The sequence below is a fragment of the Candoia aspera genome, chromosome 2 (assembly GCF_035149785.1).
Source record: "Candoia aspera isolate rCanAsp1 chromosome 2, rCanAsp1.hap2, whole genome shotgun sequence".
Classification (NCBI taxonomy): Eukaryota; Metazoa; Chordata; class Lepidosauria; order Squamata; family Boidae; genus Candoia; species Candoia aspera.
The window spans coordinates 104,048,480-104,061,080 of NC_086154.1; the positions used below are offsets into that span (position 1 = coordinate 104,048,480).

General features: G+C 38.4%; 1 protein-coding gene across 4 annotated transcripts in view; it reads left to right on the plus strand.

The window, feature by feature from the left end:
• Positions 1-12,601, plus strand: part of B3GNTL1 (UDP-GlcNAc:betaGal beta-1,3-N-acetylglucosaminyltransferase like 1) — a 189,335-nt gene that overhangs the window by 47,400 nt on the left and 129,334 nt on the right. The gene's annotated exons all lie outside the window — the stretch shown is intronic.

The following is a 12,601-nucleotide window of genomic DNA, read 5'->3' on the forward strand; positions in this document are numbered from 1 at the left end:
GCAGGGCATAATCCCATGTTACTAAACAGAATTCTGCTCACACAATGTTTCTTCCTCTGCATCCCTCTTCTAAATCTGCCTTGCAAGTCTGTACATCTCTAGTGGGGTTGGGGGTTGGGGAGGAAACAGAGAAATGAGATAATCTCTTTCTTCTGATCCACTGATGGAGTTCCATCAGTAGAAGATCTGAGTTGGATTCTGCTCAGAATAATACAAGGGCGTGCATATATAAGTAAGTGGATTAAAGCAGCATTTCAGGAACTGAGGAGTAGCCAAATATGAATTAAAGTTGCTGATTTTTTTGATATTAATAAAAACTGCAAGTAGATAAACAATTTGTTAATTATCTTCTTAGCTGTTATTTAAACTCACGTACAACTGTAGTCAACATACTGTACTAACACAATTAAAAGTGTATAGCTATACATTTTATTAGCTCTTAAGGGAAAGCCAATATGTAGTAGCAATTAAAATGCTGAATGTTGGCTAAGGTAACATAAGTTTATGTCTTTACTAAACCATGACATTCAATGTGTGACTGCATGAGTTATTCTTCTTTGACTTTGGATTCTTTAAAGGGTTTTTGTAGCTCATGCTAAGGAGAAGTGTATTTTCCCATTTCATACTACCTTTAATTTGTTTTAGGCTATGAGAATGCAGAATAGAATCAGAATCAGTGTTATATTATTGTCTCCAAACTGTTTGTCACCAAAGTCAAGTGAAAATCTTACCACAAAAAGACAAGGAACACCATTTACAGTTTCTTTAGGCTTTCTGCAAATTTAAAATGAAATAACGCAAAATATAATAAAAATCCAGCATGGCAGAAAAACAGTAGATTTTCAAAGAAACAATAAGTGATGTTACTAACAGCAGCATCTATTCTTCTTTTTGATTACCAGCTATTTGATCTGTTAAAATGATAAAAGCTTTTTGCCATTCCCCTTTATTATTGTTATTCTTTATTGTCTTTTTTCTCACAGTTTTTACCTGCATAATGTTCTGGAAACTTCTATAGCTTTGCTGTAAGGTGTTTCACCTACTAACTAATCCGCCAAATGTCCCAATCCCTCTTTTTTTGAAGGGGGGAGCATTTGTTTATTTTGATCTTAGCTTCTCTTCCCCCACTTGCTCCCTCCCTCCTTACCTCCCTTCCTTTGTCCCCAGAAGAATTAGTAACCTAGATTTCTTTTATTACTTATCTCTATCTCATTTTCTTTCCTGAGGCCTATGGCCCTAAGAATATTGTTTTCAAAATGTTCTGGCAGTGAGAACAGGCAGGCAGTCAAAACTATTTGTTCAGCCATAAGTACCAGTCCTCTCACCTCTCTCCCTCCCTCAGGGGCCATAAAAGCAGCTAATATAACCTTCACTTTCAAGTGAAATAGAACTCCTTTTGACTATACTATTGTTATCCAGGAAGTATAAGAAGTCTAAGTTGATCCTTCCTCCCCAGCCTAGTAATTGTTCCCTATCTTGACTGCAGTTCCCTCTGTTTCTCAAGAGCTCCCAATACTGTCCACACCAAATAAATTCTTCTCATAACAGTCTTGGATATTAATAAAGCAAAGATTAAATGCTATGAGGACAATAAGGGGGACTGTACCTGACATAAGGTTCTTTGCTATGTAGAATTCTTGGTGCTAAAGGTCTAGGTCAGGGGTCCCCAAACTCTTCAGCTCATCAACTCCTTCATGAAATTTCTGATGGTTCATCAGCCCTAAAACATTTATTATATGAAAATAATTTAATAAATACTACTTTAACTAATAGCGCTACAAATAACAACAACAACAACAACAACCTTGACCCTTGGATAGTTGCATCGACTCTTGGAATTGATACTGACCACTTTGGAGAACCCTGGTCTAGTCATAGCTAGTTCAATTCTATATATATATATATAGATTATATATTCCATCGAGAGAGATTTTGCTTTCCGAGTAAGCCATTCTACATGCTTATGACCCTCAAGTCCTCTTCTGTTCTGATTTTCACCCAGTGTGAACATCTTGGTCTTCCTCAAAAACAGTCTGAGATGCCTCTCTGATAGGCTCACAAAGAAGGTCATCTCCACCTTAAAGCTCTTTTGATATTTCAACTCATATTCTGTAAATTTGCATATCTTGGCATTCAGCATTTCAGTTTAATCCAAATACTGAGACTGTTCCTGACATTGTGGTGCTTTCAGTCCCCTACTGATTCAGATTACATGGCTTACCATTGATTTCCATTCTTACCACACTACTGTGAGTATTACCATATCCATTTCTTAGTGACTTCTCATCTTGGAGGGTCCAGAACCATTGACCTTGTCCTTGCAGAAAAGTATTTATAGTATCTACTTTATCTAGATCATTAATGAGCCTAATGTAGGCAATGGCTGCTCTACCAACTATTTCTATCCTTGGTGATAGTGCTATTGAACATGACCCCCAGCTTCAGTTACAATCACCACTGCACTGATGTGGACTAACACTGCTTCTATTAAGCTTCCCATCACCTCAGCTCAACACTGTGTCCAGCTTCCTTCCTGATGTTGGCCTTCTTCCCACTATTAGGCACCTTACTTGGTCTATTATCCCTGTTGGCATCTGTAGTGCACATTTCTCACTTCTTGGAGCTTCCATAGAGATGAGGCCTGGTGTCAAGATTGGACCCAAAATACTATGCATCTGAGTCCATTATTTATGAGTTACTATCTTCGTCTTTCTGTGATGCAACTGTAAGGCAGTCAGGAAGCACTCACTCCACTGGAGGATGTTCGTCTCTAGCAGAGCAAATCCTGAAAATGGTTTTTGCATTGATATTCAAGCAACAACCTCAGTTGATAATCTGGTCTATGCTTTTTGTCAGTGTTTCTACTCAACTTTGGCCCTTAAATTTTGGATATCCAGTTATGCATACGTGACTGAATTCCCGTATTTTCTCTTGGAAATTGTCTTTTCTCTTTTTCAGCATCTCCCAGAGATGATATTCTGCACAGGATTTATTTTCTAAGCAGAAGATAAATAAAACTTAACATACTCCTGTTTGCACCTCCAAAACCATTGTGGAAGCCATTTTGACCTGTAAACTGGGGATAATTATCCCCAAGGGAATGTCCTGAGGGTAATGGAGCAATTTATAATTGCTCATTTGTGAGTTGGGATCAGTTTGGGACTGCTACTGCTGAGATGCTTCTGTAAAACATCAGAGTCTGGTTTTTGGGGGGAGTTGGGTTAATGACATTATTTGATATCAGGAAAAGGGTTAATTGTGTCAAACAGTTTAAGAACCAGTGACCTAGATGGATACCTGGTTTATCTAGGAAGATAGGTAGATTACATTGACTTTTGGTTTTTCTTCCTTTTCGTCGCTTTATTATTTAATTGTGATAGCTCTTTGAAAGATATCATTCTACAAGTTGAGCATTCAGTCTAACTCTGTGATACTAAGTTAGCAACCTAATTTCCAGTCCACCTGCTTGAAATGTATTTTTCTTTTGAAATGTTAAAAATAAATTTTCTGTCTATGTCCTAACAGTGAGACACACACTGAGACGAGGAGTAGTTCTCTAGTGTTTATTACTGCTACATAAACAGAATCCTAACAAACTGAATAAGCGTGGGAAAAACCCAGACATATAAACCCCAAAAGCTAAGGCGGGCCTGATCTGTGTCTCTTTGAATGGCTGCTTAATTCCTCAGTACTACACATGCGTTTTCCCCCCTGGATAGAGGCCCCCTCCTGCTCACCGTCATTACTCATGACAGTTTAGGGACAAATTTATAGAATGTTTAAGGTGCTACTTGTATCTTTAAAAGGTATTGATCAGTTACTGGTTTAAAGGAAACTTCTCGGTTTCTGAATTCATGTTGTTGTTGTTTATTCGTTTAGTCGCTTCCGACTCTTCGTGACTTCATGGACCAGCCCACGCCAGAGCTTCCTGTCGGTCGTCAACACCCCCAGCTCCCCCAGGGACGAGTCCGTCACCTCTAGAATATCATCCATCCATCTTGCCCTTGGTCGGCCCCTCTTCCTTTTGCCTTCCACTCTCCCTAGCATCAACATCTTCTCCAGGCTGTCCTGTCTTCTCATTATGTGGCCAAAGTATTTCATTTTTGCCTTTAATATCATTCCCTCAAGTGAGCAGTCTGGCTTAATTTCCTGGAGGATGGACTGGTTTGATCTTCTTGCAGTCCAAGGCACTCTCAGAATTTTCCTCCAACACCACAGTTCAAAAGCATCGATCTTCCTTCTCTCAGCCTTCCTTATGGTCCAGCTCTCGCAGCCATATGTTACTACAGGGAACACCATTGCTTTAACTATGCAGGCCTTTGTTGTCAGTGTGATGTCTCTGCTCTTAACTATTTTATCGAGATTTGTCATTGCTCTTCTCCCCAGGATTAAGCGTCTTCTGATTTCCTGACTGCAGTCAGCATCTGCAGTAATCTTTGCACCTAGGAATACAAAGTCTTTCACTGCCTCTACATTTTCTCCCTCTATTTGCCAGTTATCAATCAAGCTGGTTGCCATACTCTTGGTTTTTTTGAGGTTTAGCTGCAAGCCAGCTTTTGCACTTTCTTCTTTCACCTTCATCATAAGGCTCCTCAGTTCCTCTTCGCTTTCAGCCATCAAAGTGGTATCATCTGCATATCTGAGATTGTTAATGTTTCTCCCAGAGATTTTAACTCCAGCCTTGGATTCCTCAAGGCCAGCTTGTCGCATGATGTGTTCTGCATACAAGTTGAATAGGTAGGGTGAGAGTATACAGCCCTGCCGTACTCCTTTCCCAATCTTAAACCAGTCCGTTGTTCCGTGGTCTGTTCTTACTGTTGCTACTTGGTCGTTATACAGATTCTTCAGGAGGCAGACAAGATGGCTTGGTATCCCCATACCGCTAAGAACTTGCCACAATTTGTTATGGTCCACACAGTCAAAGGCTTTAGAGTAGTAAATAAAACAGAAATAGATGTTTTTCTGAAACTCCCTGGCTTTTTCCATTATCCAGCGGATATTGGCAATTTGGTCTCTAGTTCCTCTGCCTTTTCTAAAGCCAGCTTGTACATCTGGCAATTCTCGCTCCATGAACTGCTGAAGTCTACCTTGCAGGATCTTGAGCATTACCTTACTGGCATGTGAAATGAGTGCCACTGTTCGATAGTTTGAACATTCTTTCGTGTTTCCCTTTTTTGGTATGGGGATATAAGTTGATTTTTTCCAATCTGATGGCCATTCTTGTGTTTTCCAAATTTGCTGGCATATAGCATGCATTACCTTGACAGCATCATCTTGCAAGATTTTGAACAGTTCAGCTGGGATGCCGTCATCTCCTGCTGCCTTGTTATTAGCAATGCTTCTTAAGGCCCACTCAACCTCACTCTTCAGGATGTCTGGCTCTAGCTCACTGACCACACCGTCAAAGCTATCCCCGATATTGTTATCCTTCCTATACAGGTCTTCTGTATATTCTTGCCACCTTTTCTTGATCTCTTCTTCTTCTGTTAGGTCTTTGCCATCTTTGTTTTTGATCATGCCCATTTTTGCCTGGAATTTACCTCCAATGTTTCTAATTTTCTGGAAGAGGTCTCTTGTCCTTCCTATTCTATTGTCTTCTTCCACTCCCGCGCATTGCTTGTTTAAAAATAATTCCTTATCTCTTCTGGCTAACCTCTGGAATTTTGCATTTAATTGGGCATATCTCCCCCTATCACTGTTGCCTTTTGCTTTCCTTCTTTCTTGGGCTACTTTTAGTATCTCAGCAGACAGCCATTTTGCCTTCTTGGTTTTCTCTTTCTTTGGGATGTGTTTTGTTGCCGCCTCCTGAACAATGCTGCGAACCTCTGTCCATAGTTCTTCCGGGACCCTATCTACTATGTCCAGTCCCTTAAATCTATTCTTCACCTCCACTGCATATTCCTTAGGAATATTAGTGAGCTCATATCTAGCTGATCTGTGGGTCTTCCCTAATCTCTTTAGTCTGATCCTAAATTGTGCAAGAAGAAGTTCGTGATCTGAACTACAGTCAGCTCCAGGCCTTGTTTTTACCGACTGTACAGATGTCCGCCACCTTTGGCTGCAAAGGATGTAATCAATCTGATTTCGGTGTTGTCCATCTGGGGAAGTCCATGTATAAAGCCGTCTCTTAGGTTGTTGGAAGAGAGTGTTTGTTATGCAGAGTGAATTGTCTTGGCAAAATTCTATCAGCCTATGTCCTGCTTCATTTTGTTCTCCCAGGCCATACTTACCTGTAATTTGAGGTGTCATTTGACTGCCCACCTTAGCATTCCAGTCTCCTGTGATGAAAATAACATCTCTTTTAGGCGTGTCGTCCAGTAGGTGCTGCAGATCCTCATAGAACTGCTCTACTTCAGCTTCTTCAGCATCTGTGGTTGGGGCGTATATTTGGATCACTGTGATGTTAGATGACTTGCCCTGAATTCGAATTGAGATCATTCTGTCATTTTTTGGGTTGTATCCAAGCACTGCTTTAGCCACTTTACTATTAATTATGAAGGCTACTCCATTTCTTCTGTGGTCCTCTTGTCCACAGTAGTAGATCTGGTGGTCATTTGATGTGAAGTGGCCCATTCCAGTCCATTTCAGTTCACTGACGCCCAGAATGTCTATCTTTAATCTTGACATCTCACCAATAACCACATCCAATTTGCCCTGGCTCATAGATCTTACATTCCAGGTTCCAATGGTGTGTTGATCCTTAGAACATCGGATTCGCCATTCACCACCAGCACCGTTGGCCGCTAGCCGTCCTTTCGGCTTTGAGCTAGCTGCGTCATCACGTCTGGGGCTAGTTGAACTCATCCTCTGTTCCTCCCCAGTAGCATTTTGACCATCTTCCGACCTGGGGGTCTCATCTTCCGATGGTATACCGACATATCTCTGGTTGTACTGATCCATTTAGTTTTCACGGCAAGAATACTGGGGTGGGTTGCCATTACCTTCCCCAGGGATCGCATTTAGTCTGACCTCTCTGTCATGACCTTCCTGTCTTGGGTGGCCCTTCACGGTTTAGCTCATGGCATCATTGAGGTGCTCAAGCTCCAGCACCACGACAAGGTAACGATCCTTGCTGAAGTCTGAATTCATACCAAAGCACAGAACTATGTTTTAAAATATTTGGGGCAAACTGTCTTCTGTGGCAGATTACTCTTTTATAGTCTGCCTTCCTTTGCTTATTAATCAGTGGTTATTCTAAAAGTACAGTTTGTTCAGCTACCTCACAGTCTGAGAAGTAGCGTGATCACAAGTGAGGGGAGGTACGGCACACATGGCTTCTGTGGTGAGGCAAAACGTTAGCCATACCCTAGCCCCAGAGGAAATGTGAGTGGTTGTAAGGCATCCGGAATATGAAGAAGAAGGAAGTGGTCTGCGTCAGGCTGCTGCGGAGCTGTTGGGCATTGTCCTGTGGATGAACTGGCTTCTCTGATGTGGGCAAATGTAACCTTCATATCTGATCTTGCAGAGAAGCAAGCAGCATGCACACTTCAAAATCTACTATCACATGCGCATGGCTATCAAACAAAGCAAAATGAAATGCCATGTAGGAGTTGCTACTGTCTTAAAAAGAGTTTATTGAAACAGAAACTCTGTGAAATGGTTTAGCTTTTGTTATATATGGGGGATTTTCTTCAATTTTTCATGGTAACCCACATTCAAATTACTTCACACTTATAACCAGTACCTGTTATCAGAAGGAAATCATGCATATAAAACACTTTCGGGATCTATAGGACCGTTAGCTTCAAAGTTCTGCTTTTACCAGTAGTAGCTTAAAGTTTATTTTAGTAAAGGATCTTTTGATGGCTACTTTGAAGGAAGAGTGAGAGTGAATGGTCCTTTGATGGGATATTTAAAAAAAAAAGTAATCAGCCAAACAACAACAAAAACCAAAGATAAAAGCATCTTCCTTTTTGTTTGCTATTAGGTTTGCTGCTAATTATTTAATTATATACCTGAGTAAAATTGTTCCTTTTCCTTTCCTTTCCTTAAAATGATCCTCCTGCTTATTCCATATGCATGACTGGGCTGAATGTTGAATTTTTTCAGCACTATACGAAAAGGAAATAGGCAGTGTGTCCTATGTGTGTTCTTTCCCATGCATCTACCAATTTAATAGAGCTCTCTTATTGGTCAAATGACATTGGTAATTCTCGCAAATGCATTTTACATTTTAGGTTGCAATAGTTTGTGATAAGTGTGATTTACTATTTTCTATATTTGCAATTGTACTTTTGTGTTGGTTTTCCATTTTGTTTTTGTGTTTTGTTACTGTATTTTTACGTATTGTTATGCTTTAAAATAATTGTGCAACACGTAGTTCATAGGCAATTTCATAAAAAATAAACTACTAGATCAACTGTATTCATTATAATATGTAACTGTCCTGAGCCCTCATGGAAGGGTAGATTTAATTTTATAAATAAATGAAACTGCTTCTTTCTCTAAATTTGATCTTCAAGTAATATTTTAAGACTTCCTTAGTATGATCAGGAAGGCCTGAAATGTGTCAAAACCACAGTGCAGGGTTTGCATTACTCTGATAAATTTGTGTCTAGTACGTTGTCATGGGGGAATGGATTTCTTGGAACATTATGGTCTTTACTTTTGTCCTGTGCCTAGCCTTCATAATACTTAATCCCTGGTGTTGAAATTTAACAGATTGTACATACTTGCTTCTTTCAGACTAATTTGTAGTTTACAGCATTATTTTTCCTGAATTTAACCTTCAGTACCAGAGACTGGTTGATTTAAAACCAGCGGTAGTTAAACTTAATCTCAGTGCAAATACAAGGTCTGTATCCAAGTTAATGCTGAGTACACGGGCCTGTGTGGTATTCGTATTACCAGGTTAAAAAAAAATTAACTTTTATATAAATCCAGGGCAATTTTTCCCAAAGTCAGTGAATTGCACTGGAACTTATTCTTATAGCATCAGTAAAAGAAATCAGTTTTTTACTGAGCCCATTTTACTTAACTCTTTGGTCTGTGGCATAGCTATGTGCTTTATATAAAGGTAAGTTACTATTATGCTAGCGGTGAAGTCCTTTTAAATGTTTCATTTAAAGCATAAATAGTAATAATTCCCAGCATAGACATTGACATTTTTGGTAGTGGCACTACTAGTAGTATTGCTGGTGAGCAACAGCTAGGGATAATTCACTCAAATGAGGACATCCTTTGACAGGGCACTCTTTATTTGGAACTCTGCCTTTGGAGGTCTGTGAGACATCTTTGGTATCTTAATTCTTGTGGTTGTTTTGGAAACACTTCTTTACCAAGGTTTTCGTTCCTTTTGATGGGCTTACTACTGACTGATTCATAAGTGTGGGAATTAATGATACTTTTTATAACAATTCATAACACCGTTTTGCAAGTGAACATTCAGCGACAAAGGTGATTTTTCTATGCACATTGGTGGACTGTTCAATTATCAGACAACAATAAGCCAATCCTTTCCATCTTATTTTGGCATGTTTTAAAAAATGCAAACTGAAGAGCTGTGCCATAGTTCATATTTCAGGGATTTCTTCTTATCTGGTGGACATTTCACTTCAGAAATCCTATACAATAGCGAGCATCAAGCTTATTCATCCTCTTGGGCAAACAGAATCTTCTAGCCTACGTTCCCATTTTTGTAGTATTAAAAAAACCTTATCAATGAACAATATAAGACTCTAAGTGAAGTCTGCTTTGGATTGTACATACATTTAAAAACATATACACATTGGTTTGGAGAAGGTAGGAGAGAGCTTTTGGTTATAAAATTATTATTCATGGATCTGCCCAGCAGATGTTGGCAATTGCAAAAGGGAACAGAGGCCATTCTGTGGTCAGCCAGCATGCTTCATTTCACGTGGGCAGATCAAGGCTCAAAGAAGCAACTATTTCCTCTTAGCACGCTGGGTGACAGTGTGAGCAGCCTGTGTGGGCAACAACCCAGTTAACTCATACAAACTCATTTTTGTAATTCATCTCTCTTTTTCTTTTTTCTTTTAAATTAACAATTCCTGTCTACTGTTCAATAAAAATGTGATTTTAACCAAAAATAATTACTGCATTTGAAAAATGATTTTTCTACCTAATGATACAAAAGCATTCTTTTAACATGGGATAATAATTGGCTGTATGAGGCAAACATTCCATGTTTTGAATAGAAGTGGAATTTGAAAGAGCAACAGTTTAATTCTTGAAATGTTTTCTTAAAAGCAAACCCACTGAGTTAAATGTAATGCATAGAAAATCTTTGTAGAATTGGCCTATAAAATTATTTTTAAATTCTTTAAAGTTTATAGCATAGTTTATAGTGGTGGAGGTCCAAGGATTATAACTTGGGACTGAGTGAATTGTTTCCCTGAAGAATTTTTAGATGAACAAATACACTGTGAAATGAAAGATAGTATGCTTTTCTTAATCCGTATTTTAAAGGGTTCTACAGATGATTGTAGTAGACCCATTTAATAACATAAAGTGTTTCCTATAACATAATGATTTGTTATAACCAGAAGGAAAAATATAAGGAAATATGCAAACTCTGTTGCAAGTCTTTGAATGTAGTAATTGCTCATAGCTTATTATTGCATGTTTGAATGTTCCGCCAAGTGAAACTTGTTGTTTATGGAAAACTACTGAGAAACCAGGGGTAAAGATTTTCTGTGCCATGTTTAATTACAGGAAGGTGCTTCAGTAAGGGGGAGGAAGTTATTCTAATATTTGACTGCCATATGCTGAGGTGGAGCAGTCAGGAAGTGCTAACTTGTCTAACTTATTGGACTGAGATATTTTCGGGATGTATTCTGATCAGTTATGTGTAGTGTTAACTTTGAATTATCCAGCATGTCATGAATGATTGTAACCTTTCATGAACTTTAATCAAGTTGTGTGAGATACCTCTTATGCCAGGGAAAATATGCATTGAAAGATATAGTCTAATAATTCCACTGTTTTCTAAGACAGAATAATAGTCTTAGTATTTAGTAGAATCAATGTTTCATGCTTTCTTCAATGTTTTATATTGAGAAGACAGGATGTGAGATCGTGTACCAATGTGACCTGTCTCTGATCTCAGCATGACTTTTTCCTTCTCTTCCTCTGCCAACCTTAGTTGTAGTTTAATGACTTTACCCATAGCTAGTAAAATTTTAAAAGAAGTTTGAGGATATGAGTATATATTAAACGTGGTTAATTTTCCAGAGAAAACGGGGACTAAATCACAGCTTTTAAAAATCTGTTACATCTTGTTGGTTTTTCTCTGTTTTTTTTTAGAACACCCATTGCAAAAGATACCTAACAAATTTCTTTTTTGATTTTGAGAAATCCTGAAAAATATCTATTTCCCCATTTTGACTTGCTATTTTTGCTGATCCTTCCATTTTTCAGTGTTAGTTTTGGTTTTAACTGGTTGTGTTTCCTAACATCTATCTCCACTGTCGGTTTTTTTTAAACAGTGTTGGTGTTGGTGGTAATTTGTCAATGTTTGATCGAAACAGTTTGGCCATTAATTGGTAATTCTTCATTTCACTGATATCACAGTTAGCACTTCATCAAAAAACAATAAAGTAAACCCAAAGATGGATAGCATGACTATGCTTTGTGACTGAAATCTCACTGCAGCCTAATTTCTGTGAATACATTAATTATAAATATGTACTGACTTAGTAGAACAAAACAGAACACCTAGACTGGAAAGAGTGCTACCTTATTTCCTCTGTTATCCTTCACATTATAAGGTTTTCCTGTTCAAAATTAATTTATTAAGGTTCAGATATGGAACATTTGGATGGTTGTAATAGAACTCCTAAAGCATGATAAATTTGAAAAAAAAAAAAAAGGAAACAGTATGCCCATCAGACAGTGGAGAGACTGCCTGACGCCAGGATGAGATAATAAATAGTGAAAGGCGTCTACTGAAGTTTTTGCAGGAGTGAACAATCTGCATGACATATTTAAGAGTGATAATATGGTGGTGATCTTAGAAACGTATATTTGGGATTCTTTAATTTATTGTCTAGAAATGGTTGAAGTTTGTTCAACCCTTCAGATAACTTTTATGTCCATTGGCATTCTTAGTAACTGAGGAGTTGGTGCACTCATCCATTTTATATGCATTTATTTTTCAAGAAGTTAGATTTTGCTGGCCCAAGAATGAAAAAGAAAAGTAAAAGGACTGTACCTTATCAGATTTAGGTTTCAGTTTTTCATAACATAATATATATAGCTTGCAGATGTGAAGCTATCCTTGGTATTTCAGAGGCAACGTACCATTAAGATCAGATTTACCTTTGTATGCTTGCCAGTATTACTTATCTAGGCTGTTAAAATAGGGAAGGGGATAAGACTAGAATCCATCCACTTAAAGCTGTTCTCTCATCCCATCCACAGCAATGAACAGGAGAATACATCACATCAAGGGGTGGTGGTCATCTGCTAGTCAGCAAATAGTCAGAGTAGGGCTAAATTGTTGATTCTGAGTTGGATGCAAAACTGACTGAGGTTCTGTTCTTTCTTTGCCTTGTCCTTTTCCTTCCTGTCTTTCTGCCCCCTTTTTTGAGGCAGATAATAGTCAAAGATGCTCCTGGGTATGTCACAAAGGAATCTCTCT